The sequence below is a fragment of the Tursiops truncatus genome, chromosome 10, assembly GCF_011762595.2.
Source record: "Tursiops truncatus isolate mTurTru1 chromosome 10, mTurTru1.mat.Y, whole genome shotgun sequence".
NCBI lineage: Eukaryota > Metazoa > Chordata > Mammalia > Artiodactyla > Delphinidae > Tursiops > Tursiops truncatus.
In genome coordinates this window covers 2,374,018-2,386,770 of record NC_047043.1, presented here as the reverse complement: position 1 = coordinate 2,386,770, position 12,753 = coordinate 2,374,018, and positions in this window count along the sequence as shown.

Sequence of the window (12,753 nt, the reverse complement as noted above, 5' to 3'; positions counted from 1 at the left end):
GATACAGAAGATGTGGGACATATACACAATGGAGTATTACTCAGCCATAAAAAAGAATGAAATATTGCCATTGGCAGCAACACGGATGGACCTAGAGATGATCATTCTGAGTGAAGTAAGTCAGACAGAGACAAATGCCATATGATATCATTTACACGTGGAATCTAAAATATGACACAAATGAACTTATTCACAAAACAGAAGCAGACTCGCAGACATGGAAAAGAAACCTATGTTTGCCAAAGGAGAAAGAGGGAAGGGGTAAATCAGGAATGTAGGACGAGCAGATACAAGCTAGTAAATGTAAAGTGGATAAACTACAAGGACCTACTGTGTAGCAAAGGGATCTATATTCAGTGTCCTGTAATAAACCGTAATGGAAAAGAATATGTTTATATGTATAATTGATTCACTTTGTGGTACACCAAAAACTAACACAACATTATAAATCAGCTATACTTCAATTAAAAAAAAAAAAGAATGTATTTTGGAAAATACCTCACAAGTGCAGGACGCAGAATCACTGGCCACGTGGCCCGGCCCATCATTTCACAGAAGCGGACCTGGGGCCTGAGAGAGGTGAAGCCACCTGCTCCAGGGTCCCATAGCTGACACTATCTCAGCTGAAGCAAAAGACAAATTATTGTTCAGGTGTTTAGTTGACCGTTAATTCACCTTAACCAGTGATTTTCATAGAGAGACAGACTTGAGAGCAAAAACAAGAATGTGAGAGAAGGGGCTTTCGGGTAACGAGCTTTGTAACAGCCAAATATATGCTATGATTCTAATCCCAGTGAAGAAATACATTAGAGAAAAAATCTTCACATATATTGTGCTATCAAGTTTGAGGGTTATGTTTCTTATCAAGATAAATAAAATTGAGGAAACAGAAAAAATAATAAACACAATTATTAATTGTAAATTTTCTCTAAGAGTTATGATTCAGTCTAACGCATAATTATAATCTTTACCAACCTCATAAGAGTTGATACAATTTAGAGTAAATTGTATAATAACTTGGTTTATTATCCTGATATTTCTTAAAGCAAGATATAATATTTTGACCGTCGTACATGTGCTGACAGGACAGTTTTTAATCCCACCACTTTTACACTTAATGGTAAAAAATTAAAATGTTGAATCATTTCCTGGCTACTGTATAGCACAGAGAACTCTGCTCAGTAGTATGTAACATCCTAAATGGGAAAAGAATTTGCAAAAGAATAGATACAGGTATATGTAGAAGTGAATCACTTTGCTGTACATCCGAAACTAACACAATATAGTTAATCAACTGTACTCCAATATAAAATAAAAGGTTAAAAAAGAATTTTAAAATCATCTCCTGGCCAAATTATCAGAAATTCAGAATTAGTGGAAATTGTGCTCTGTGTACACCTACTGTGGGAAGACGGAGACCACAGTTTTTTGTGTGGGGTCCCTACTATATGAACAATACGAGTCACTCAAAGCCAGCCTGCTGGCCTCATTCGGCTGCCCGATTTCATGGGATGCCATGAAAGAAGTTGGGTACCAGCCGGTGAGAGATTACCAGGTAACCCTCCAGGATGACCCTGTTGTGCGAGACCCGGAGCTCTGGGCATCTGGTCAACCCTAGGCAGCGGACAGAGGGTAATGGGCTGGAGAGACTGTCCCAAAGGTAGAAATGATGTCTGACATCCACACAGTCTCAGACCAGGCTCAGGGTACCCTGCCATCCCCAGCCTCCACAGGCAGGAGCCAGCTTGCCTGGATCAAAGGGTGGGTACTGACTTTATACATCAAGGATGTAAAGGAAATGAATATATAAAAATTCAATATACTCACAACTTTCCAGGACTATCTCTCTGAGCAGTAATTAAACTTGGAATTGAAAATCAAAAGAGACAGGACTTCCCTTCCCGTCAGACCTTCATTTTGAATCTCTTTGATGTGAACCACTTGCATTTCCTGTCTCGTTCATCACTGCGGTGCTTCCTAAGAACTCTCTGTGCCGCATTGCTGAAGACATGTTTCTAACGGAAGGTAAGGCACCAACTGGTCCTTTTCCGTCTCCGCAGGAATTTTTTAAAGCATATCTTTCAAGTTAGGCACAGCAGCGAACCAAGCTCTGAGGATCCATCTTTCCACCCGTGGTGACATTAAGGACCGTGGTAATTGGAACCTGTTGGAACAGCATCTGGCGTCTATGCTTGAGGGTAGGCGGGTACCCAGGCCACAGGCCTGTACAGTCACCCTTGTCCTTCGCGCGACCACACCGGCGTCTGTGGGCCCTGCAGAGAGTTCTGAATAATGCAGGACGTGGAAAGGGCTGCGCCCTCCGGCCACACAGCAAAGAGGAAGCATGATGAAACTCGGTGCCTGGCCCTAAAATTCCACCCCGGTGTCCCCACAGTGCCGAGCAGCTCTCCCCAAGGCTGGTTTCCTGTGGGTGGAGCGCCGTCTGGCAGCCAGCCTGACCCGGCAGGCAGCGGGCTCAGAGCATCTGTGTGTATTTCGGTACCAAATGTACAGGGCGATCCCTCCCATAAAAACAAACATTGGCTGTTGGGTCACCGTCTCCAGAACAGGATCAGACCCCAGGACCCCAGGCTCCGCCACACTGAGGTTCCAGGGCAGTGGGGTGGCCAGAGCGTCTTCCGTCAGGTGTGTTTGCTGGTTTTTCCTAGTTCCTTGCGGTCCATCCTTTATGTCTGTCTCCCCGGATCCCAAGGGCGTTCCTGTTGGCTGTCCCTGCCCCGTCCTGGTCCCTGGCCTTGCCGACTGTGAGGGTTTGCTGGGAAGGCTGCTCTGGCAGTAAAACCGTGTCCCTGTCTGCCTTTGTGGAGACCAGCGTCATCCAAGTCACCCCAAGACAGCGTATCCGCATCAGTCCCATGGAGGCCGCAGGTCGCCTTGGAACACTGTGTTTCTAAATCCCATTCAGTGTGAGCGGCTGACTCATGTCAGCAAAGCCTACCAAGAAAATAGGAGAACTTCTAGATGTTTCCCTGAGCAAGAAGCCTCATCCCCAGGCTGCTTCTAGAGAGCTATTCCCTGTGAGTAGGAAGGAAAGCCCCTGGAGAGAAAATCTGCTTCCCTCCCCGCATTACGGACCATAACCTGGTACCTGGTACCTCTCTCAAGCCTGCGCTCACCTCTCTCCCCTAGTGAGGCGTAGCCTGACCTCCCTCCACTGCCCGCAGCACACGCACACTGGACGCCCCGCCCCAGCCCCTCCCCACTCTGCTTCGTCCTTGTAGCACTTATCTCCTTAAAAATGTCCCTATTTACCAAGCCCGTCGTTTACCGTTTGCTAAGGTGAGGGGGCAGGAGTCTGCTTTGTCCCCTGATGTATCACCACAACCCACAACCCCATCTGCCCCTAAGAAGACGCTCTCAGACGGAGAAAAAGTGAAATTAGATCGCGATGGGGTTTTTAACTGGTTAAGATGTTCTACGTCCAGATTTTTTAAAATAAAATACCCCACAGAAGCACGGGATCATATCCTATTTTATCCTAGTTTAATGTACAATTTACTTATTCAGACTCCATATCGTGCAGACTCTATTCTGGATACAAGGAAATAGAGAGGAAATGGGGTGTGTGTGTGTGTGTGTGTGTGCGTGTGTGCGTGTGCGTGTGTGTGTGTGCATGTGTGTGCGTGTGTGCGTGTGCGTGCGTGTGCGTGTGTGTGCGTGTGTGTGTGTGTGTGTGTGTGTGTGTAGGGGATGGAGATGAAACCAGAGGGCAGATCCAGAAGATGGGTCCCTTCGTACCAACCATGAACCCGAGGCTGCTCTCCTGGAGCTCACCCTAACCCTTCAGAGCCGAGGTCTCTTCCCCCGCTACTGATGATGTGAAAACCTCCCATGGGGTCTGGAACTGCCCCAGAGCTGGGATCACCACGTACCACGCATTATTTGGTCCATAAAAATGAATCTATGTGGGCAGGACATTTCCCAAAACTTATTGAAGGCAACCGCTGCCTTGGGCAAGGGTCCTGGGGCCACTTCCTCAGGCGTGGCGTGGCCTCTGGGGTTAAGGTTTTGTACATCAAAGCCCGTCATCAAGAGAGACACCCTCAGCTTTCCCTAAATGACAGTTAGTCTCCTGAAAGAGGACACCAACGCCAGCTTCCATTTGTTTAAAACAACCATAACAGAACCAGGAAGTTATTTAGGGCTCAAATGCTTTCACCCCTTTCCTCCTGGTTTAGCTGTTCCACGTGCAGGGTGAGAAGGAACCTATGATACCGTGAGACGAGTCCAGATTTTAGAAGCAGCGGCCTGTCCTATGACTCTACCACCACACCAGCTGTTACCTGGAGCAGGTCACTTAACGTCTCTGGTTCTCTCATCTCTGAAATGAGCTTGCCTGGAGCTAACCCCTGAGTTTTGCTTCTCCTACAGCGAGTCCCTCAACCTCAGTCTCCTCATCTGTAAAATGGGAACAGTGCCTTCTTCACACAGCATGATGCTGGCCTGGAGCAGGCACACAGCTGTCTGTGTTTCCCTTTCCCACTTCCCATCCCTGCTTTTCCCAGTGTGACGGTGCTCCTGACGCTGGTGTCTGTTCCCTCCCTCCCCTTCCTGCCTGTCGGAAGCCTCCTAATGGAAACTCTGCAGGGGGTGGAAAAATACTGAGGAAAACTATACGCAAGCCTCCCCCCACCCTGCATTCCCAGAGGCTGGGATTCAGGAGAAAAATCCCTGGGGACCTATTCATAGAGACATCCACCCCCCCAGTGAGCTCCTTCCGCAACCCCTGGCTGCGTCATCGAAGCCCCATGACAGCCTCACCCTCCAGACAGATGCTGGTCCCCTCTCCTGTGGGTTCAGGGAGGCTGCGCCAACCTTCAGTTACGGGGCCCGGATTCTGACCCAGGCGTGCTTGACTGCAAAGCCCACGGGCTTTCTTTGGCTCCCCAGCTACGCAGCAAAGGTGGCTCTGCCTTTAAGCCAGGCCCCCAAATAAAAGAGCCCCCTCCACCACTGGGCCGGCTGCCGGAAGGTGCCCTCTGCCCCTGTGCGGGTCCCATAGGGGATGGGCAGCCTCCCCCCACCAGCTGCCTGGCTGTCTCCCAAACACCTGGCAGGGGCAGCAGCATCATTTGGGAACCGGTTGGAAATGCAGATTCTCAGCCCCATCCCAGACCTGCCGAATCAGAACCTCTGGGGTAGGCCCCAATCTGTCTTCACAACCACCCAGGGGGTTCTGAGGGGCTCAGGTCTGAGAACCACGGGTGCATGACACCAGGCCCTGTGTAACTTAGCGCCAGGCTGTCGGAACAGGGACTTGAGCTCCAAAGCCTGACATTCTGAAACACCTCGGACCACCCACCTTGGTGGGGAGCCCTGACCATCAGCCTACAGCATGCATGGGGTTAGGGGGGCACAGGGGCCTGAGGACAAGGTTCTGTTCCCAGCAAGAAAAGACGTTGCCTCTCCCAAATCAGTGCCCAGCCAGACGGACCAGCCAAGCGAGGCCCAGTCCCTGGGGGAGGGTCACACATGGGGCGCTCGTGGGCAACCACCAAATGCAGGGGACCAGAGAGGCTCAAGGTGAGAGCCACGGGCCATGAGAGCAGAGTGGAGGTGTCTAGAGGGGCCAGGAGCACAGCTGGAGAGAGACCCCGGCCACCTGAGGCTTAGGAGGTGGACGCAGGGCACACGGGGTGTCCGGAGCCGAGGTGGACCCCAGCTAGGCAGGCAGGACACCCAAGCTGGCTCAAGGCAGGAATGAGCGGCCAGGTGTCTCCTTGATTATTCTCCTGTCCAGTCCTTCCCTGGTCCGAGGTCAGCACACAGGTGGGGATGGGCAGCGCTGGGCGGGGTGTGGAGGTGGAGGTGAGGGATGAGCCCCTTTGTCAGAATTCCTCAAACCGGGGCGATAATCAGAAAGGTCACTTTCAGTGGACATAGCTGCTGGGATAATGAAACGCATCATATTTGCCGTGAGGTGTAATGTTCAGATCAAACAATAAAACACGCACGAGCATTTTTATTTCTCAACATAACGCAGTGAAAGAAACCGTATTTTCAGCCGATGCTCATTATAAGCTGGAGGTCAGCTAACCCCTCTCTATGCTTTTCTGGAATCACGCGATTCAGTCCACGTCTCAGGCCAAGGCAGGGGAAGGAGCGGTGACAACCCTGGGGTTAGGAGAGGAGGACAGTGCCGAAACCAACTGGAGAGCTTCTATCTGGGACTACCAACTCTTTGTCATTTCCCCCTTACAAAATGTGTCACCGTGCAACGTGAGATTAGAGCAAAATTGCAGATTACAATGAGAACGTGGTCCAGGCAAGGAGCTTCTCACTGGCAATACTCTTTTTCATTTTATGAAAAATTTTCATTTTATGAAAAAAAAGCCCTATATTAAGAAATTAAATTATTTTAATATTTGGTACCTCATGGGTATGTTAAATATCATTTATTAAAATGCTTTTAACTCAGGAAAGGTTCAAATGAAACGTGAGCCCCCGTGCAAATCAAATTTAGATCATTAATTCTGACGTTAGTGGAGAAGCATTGCCAGGGAGACGGCGCTGTGGAACGTTTTTATCACAATAAACGCAGCATCTGCGGGTGGAGGCAAGGAGGCCAGGAGAAGAGGCAGAAGACGGTCGGTAGAGGGGACACAAGGGGGCGGCCTCCGGGCACAGGGAAAGTGGGAGCACTGACTGGAGTGAGGAAGCCGGTGGTGGAAGGTCTGAAGCCCCTTAGCGTCCCGAGTGACTCAAGGATGGTCCTGGGTGCCTAGAATGTTCCTGGAGAGGGGGGCGGGGGGCACTGCAGGGGACGAGGCTGGATGAGCAGAGAGCTGGCCTCCTCCCTCCTCTGAAGTGCTGCCCCCCAACCACGGTCCACCCTCAGCCGGACCATCCTTCATCCCAACGTCCCTCCTCACGTCACGCCGAGGGTAACATCCTGCACGAGGCTGAACGGCCACTGACCTGGTCCAGACCTCTCTCCCGCCCTGTCTCCACCCACCCGCTCCTCGGCTGCAGCCTCCCCGACTCCTCGAAGGACCGCAGACCACTGCAGGCCTCCTGTCCCCGGAAGCGCCTGGCCTGCAGCCTCCCTTCTCCCCCGCCCTGTGCCTCGCTCCTCCCATTAGGGCGTGAAGTCCGTCTCTGCGGACCGAGTGCAGGAACCCGCCCTCGCGTGGCGCCTCTTCACCCCCCAGGGTCCCAGCAGGTGCTCAGTCTGCAGTGAAGGAAGGAGCAGGGAAACAGCGGAAGCCCGTTTGGTCCAGTCCCGGGCTCTCCATCCTGCCACCCCACAACCGGCCCACTACCACAGCCTGTCCTTCTGAGGCAGCTGTCGCCTCCATGACGAGCTTTGCTTCTGGGGTCAGAAGCCCGAGATTCAGACCTTCTGGTCGCACCTGCTACAGGTGGCCTTGGGCTGTGAGTTCCTTCCAAATTCATCTCATCATCTGTAAAATGGGATCGCAACCTCACTCACCCAGCTGTGGGGATTCCATGAAATGCACTCAGCCACGTGGACAAGAAATACTGACATTTATTGAGAATTCGCGGTTTGCCAGGAACTATTGTGAATTTTCTGAACGTATCGTCCCATTTAATTCCCACAGCAACCTAACTTCCCCGGTGGGGAAACTGAGGCTCACAGTCACGGCAGCACGCAGGGGACAAGCACGAGCCCAGCGGCCGCTCTGCCCTCGGAGCTCCGAGCCCACGCGCTGCTTACAGAGTCAGGGAGCTTCTTAGAACAACCACAGAATACGAGAATCAGCCACCCCCAGAGGAGTTTCCCGCTTCGCTTCTCACGTCAAGGAGGTGTCCAGCTCCCTGGACGTCCGAATGACTGTGGACACAGCTTGCGGGGTCTCCGAGAACATGCTCTCCCCCTAAGAGCTGAGGGGACAGCAGTGACTTCCCTACGCTCTCATCAGCCTCGGGGAGCTGGTTTGCTCCTCAGAAAAGGCCAAGGAGGGACTCGGCCAGGCCACCAGGAATGCCTTCCAAGGGAGGCTGTCCTAGTGCTTTTCTAGGACCTGCCTCTTCCCAACAAGAGGGCCCAGACTTCAACCCGCCATGTCCCTGCTGAGTGACTGTGTGGGTGACTGGGAGTGAGAGGCTCTGGAGGGACAAAGTAGCTGGAGTATAGAAATCTGTTCTTCAGCAGCACTTGCTGAAGGATGAAAGAATGAACAGTCAGTCAGTTGAGAGCTGATCAGGTGACCTTTTCTTTTTTTATTTGCGGTACGCGGGCCTCTCACTGCTGTGGCCTCTCCCGTTGCGGAGCACAGGCTCCGGACGCGCAGGCTCAGCGGCCATGGCTCACGGGCCCAGCCGCTCCGCGGCACGTGGGATCTTCCCAGACCGGGGCACGAACCCGTGTGCCCTGCATCGGCAGGCGGACTCTCAACCACTGCCCCACCAGGGAAGCCCAGGTGACCATTTTTAACGCAATGGAAACGATGAGATCGGATGCCTGTCCCGCTGCTGCATTTGGACGAGGCTCACAAGCGTGTGAGTCTTTTCCGTTTTCCTTTGTCTTTCTTTCTCCAAAGTTTCTTTTCAGTACATCTAGACTGACCCAAATGTCACTTGTAGGCCAAACTCTAGTGACAATTTTTCTTATTGGCTTTATAGTTTATTATGATATTTCAGCTCAACATCATCAAGTGTATCAGGAGGAGAGCAGGCGTTTATTAAATTAGCATCTGTGTTGCCTGTGGACACTTAGGCTACTTCCACGTCTTGACTATTGTAAATAGTGCTGCAATGAACATTGGGGCGCATGTATCTTTTCAAATTAGAGCTCCATCCTTTCCAGAATACGCCCAGGAGTGGGATTGCTGGGTCATATGGTAACTCTATTTTCAGTTTTTAAAGGAACCTCCATACTGTTCTCCACAGTGGCTGCACCAATTTACATTGCCGCCAACAGGGTATCGACAGACGAGTGGATAAAGAAGATGTGGTACATATACACAGTGGAGTATTACTCAGCCATAAAAAAGAATGAAATAATGCCATTTGCAGCAACATGGATGGACCTAGAGATGATCGTACTAAGTAAGTCAAAGACCAGTATCATACGATGTCGCTTATATGTGGAATCTAAAAAAATGATACAGATGAACTCATTTACAAAACAGAAATAGAGTCACAGATGTAGAAAACAAACTTATGGTTACCAGGGGGGAAGGGAGGGAGGGATAAATTGGGAGATTGGGACTGACTTATACACACTACTATATATAAAATAGGTAACTAATAAGGACCTGCCGTATAGCACAGGGAACTCTACTCAATATTCTGTAATGACCTATATGGGAAAAGAATCTAAAAACGAGTGGATATAGGTGTACGTATAACTGATTCGCTTTGCTGTACAGCAGAAACTAGCACACCATTGTAAATCAACTATACTCCAATATAAATTGTTTAAAATATGATACAAATGAACTTATTCACAAAACGGAAACAGACTCACAGACAGAGAAAAAAAATTTATGACTACCGAAGGGGAAAGGGGGGGATAAATTGGGAGTTTGGGATTAAAATATACACACTACTATATACAAAATAGGTAAACAACAGACCTCCTGTATAGCACAGGGACCTGTGCTCAGTATTTTGTACTAACCTGTAACAGAAGAGAATGTAAAAAGAATATTATATACATATGTATAACTGAATCACTTTGCTGTACATCTGAAACTAATGCAACATTGTAAATCAACTATATTTCCATAAAATTTTTTAAAAGGAATTTGTATTGCTCAGACTTGTCTTTTAAGCCTATTCTGGGAGGTAAAGCATGAATCAAGTAGAAGAAAGGCCAGTGTCTGTTCATCTTTTCTGACCAATCCTTCCCCCCCACCTGCCTGTCCACCTGCTGTTCGATACATGGGAAGGTGATGCCAGGGCCTCAGCCACGGAAGTCTACGACATCCCGGCGTTAGCAGTGAGATCTGGTAAGATCTAGGCCTGCCTCAGCATCACATTGTACAAAGTTATTTAATAAAAAGGCAAAATTTCGCATTCATCCATTTGACAAATATCTGGTGACCACCTACTGTGTGCAAATGCTTGAAGAGTAGGGACAGAATGAGACTGGAGCCCTTCCCAGAAAAATGACAAGATCAGCGTGAACTTCAATATTAGAAATGAAAAAAATAAACAAGATAAAAGCAGATGAGACTCTATTCCTTACACAGCCACACTCCACCTGTCCTGGTCTTTGGTCGCTAACACAGACGTTGCGTCTGTGTGTCCTGGGGGCCTTAGTCTCCTCTAAACCCACCTGCAGGAGCAAAGGGGAGAGGCACCAGCCCCTGCTGACAGGAGCAGGGAGTGTTCACTTGCTTCTTTTTAGACCTCAGGTTTTGTTTTATAAAACACACATGTACGTACACATACTCACCACGTCTCTGAATAGCAGCTAAATCTATAAGCCTGCTCCATTTGGGAAAAAACAAAAAAATGCCAGGTTCACTGGAGTTTGCAGATTACAGAGCAGGGCTAAAATAGCTGCTCTCACCACTAGAGCAAAACTCGATGGGCCACCTGTGCTGTTCCCACAATGGAAGCCTTTAGCTTTCCAACAGCATGTGAAGCCTAGCGCCTGCAAGCTTAAAGTGTGTTGCCGGCAGCTGCAAGCTACCTTCAAGGCTGGGAAATATCTCCAAATACAGTTACCTGTGCTCTGCTGAGCAGGGAACGGTCACAGACAGAGGGACTGTGGAATTCAACATCAACATGTTTTTAATGATGAGGATAAAACAGAGACCATATTACAGGGAACAGGAGAGCCTGCAAATTTCAGTACCGTGGAAATTAGATACCGCAAAAATATAGGATTAATAGCTAGAGTATAATGAGAGGAGATGGGCTTTCTCAGAACATAGCAAGAGGAGATGGGCTTTGAAATTTGCATGCGTCACCTTCCCTAGCCCAATTAATATTGATGGAGGAGCTTGTGAAGGAGAACCACGGGTCTAGATGGTACCAGTTGCAATGGAGATGCAGATGCTAGAGCTGTGTGGACAGGGTGGGAATCCTGACGCCGCTACTTACTAACTGGGTGACATTTAACAATGACATAATTTCTCCATGACTCACGTTCCACTGTACAATGGGCATACTCGTCGTGTTAACTACTAGCGTGCTGGGAGAGGTGAACAATGCAGCTCCCGGTGAACACAATACTGTTTTGTCTCCGACGGCAGAATCAGAGTCCTCCCCATTCTCCCATGTCCTGCCCCTCACCTGGAAAGACCCTGCAGAAGATTGTGTTTCCAAAGACAGCTACACCATGTGTCCCCTTCCAAATGCTCTTTTGCACTGTGACTACATTACTAATTATTCCAGACAACCAAATCGCTTTTCTAAACATTGTTTTGCAAAGCTACTATCATTCCAACTTGGGATGCCAGGAATACACTCACCCTGGTGCAGCCTCGGCAATAAATTCAGGACTCCCACTGCCCGCCTGGGAACCCAGAGTGGGGGTGCAGGGGTAGAGGGGTGACCGGGTGTCCTAGGAGTTGCCAAGAGGGGAGGGGATTTGCACGGCTTTGGGCAGCTGTTGCCAGGTGGCAGGAATTTATTCTGAGTGCCTCTAGAGGATTTGGGGGAGTCGATATGAAGTAAGTATAGTAAACAAATGTAGGGTAGAAAAACCATAGCAGGAAAAATTAAGATGTGTATACTTTTGAGATGGTGTCTGACAGTCCATCAGGACTGTGTACCTAGTGACGGGGCTTTTTTCTAACAGTAGCCACAGCGTATCCCACCAAGCGATGGCTGCAGGTCCATGTGAAGGAAGGTGAAATCATCTTACTCTGTTTAGTAATGCCATCCTTCCTGTGGGTGTTCCCTAGACAAGCCAGTGCCTCGACTGGATCCCCCTCCCTGCCCCGGCACGACTCCACCTTGAGTGTCCCAACCTCCACCTGAGACTCAGTGGAACGGCTGAGCTGGCCCTGCTTGGAATGATTGTTCCTGTTGCGTAATCAGAAATACATTTAGGTACAACTTAGCTTCTGAAGGCCATGTATTACCGGTGGGAATCTGCCCCACGATTGTCCGTGGCCATTTCTAACTCAAGAGCCACTGACTGGGAGAGCTTTGTGACGCAGCTGCCAGCAACCAGGTGAAGCTGGGAGGGGAGCTGGCAGCAGCGTCCCGGACGTGGCCGGCGAGGGGACGGTGTTGTCACTCAGCTCGTGAAGTAGTGATCGGGCTGCCATTACTTTCCAATGGCTCTGTGTGGACCGGCCAGCAACTTAATTTAAATGGCCGTTGTGCCTTTAAATTTAAATATCATACTTGGGATGAATTATTAAGCAGGAATTCTTTCCAGGTCCTGGTTTTCCTGGTCTTCCTCCTTCTCCTCCTTCTCCTCTTTTTCTTTTAGTATTTTATTTTTATATTCGTGTGCACAGTTCCATATCTGGCTACGGATTCCTGCTGAATGAAGGAACGAGTAACCTTGCTGGGATGCAAGGTGTTTGAATAATCGACCTTCGTTTAACAGATAAGGAAATTGAAACAGATTTCATGATTTCAGTCATTAAAAGGTATTTAAATATACAGGAAGGTACATTTACTCTGTTAAAAATTTTGGGGAGACTTCTGAGAATGATAATGATATTGCCTGTAATTTTTAAAAAAGAAAAGAAAAGAACCTCCCCAAAGGAATCTTGAGAGTTATAACTACACTGGACCTGAAGAAATCTTCTGTGTCATTTTCGCCAACTTGAAGAGCTATCAGCAGACTTGAAGACA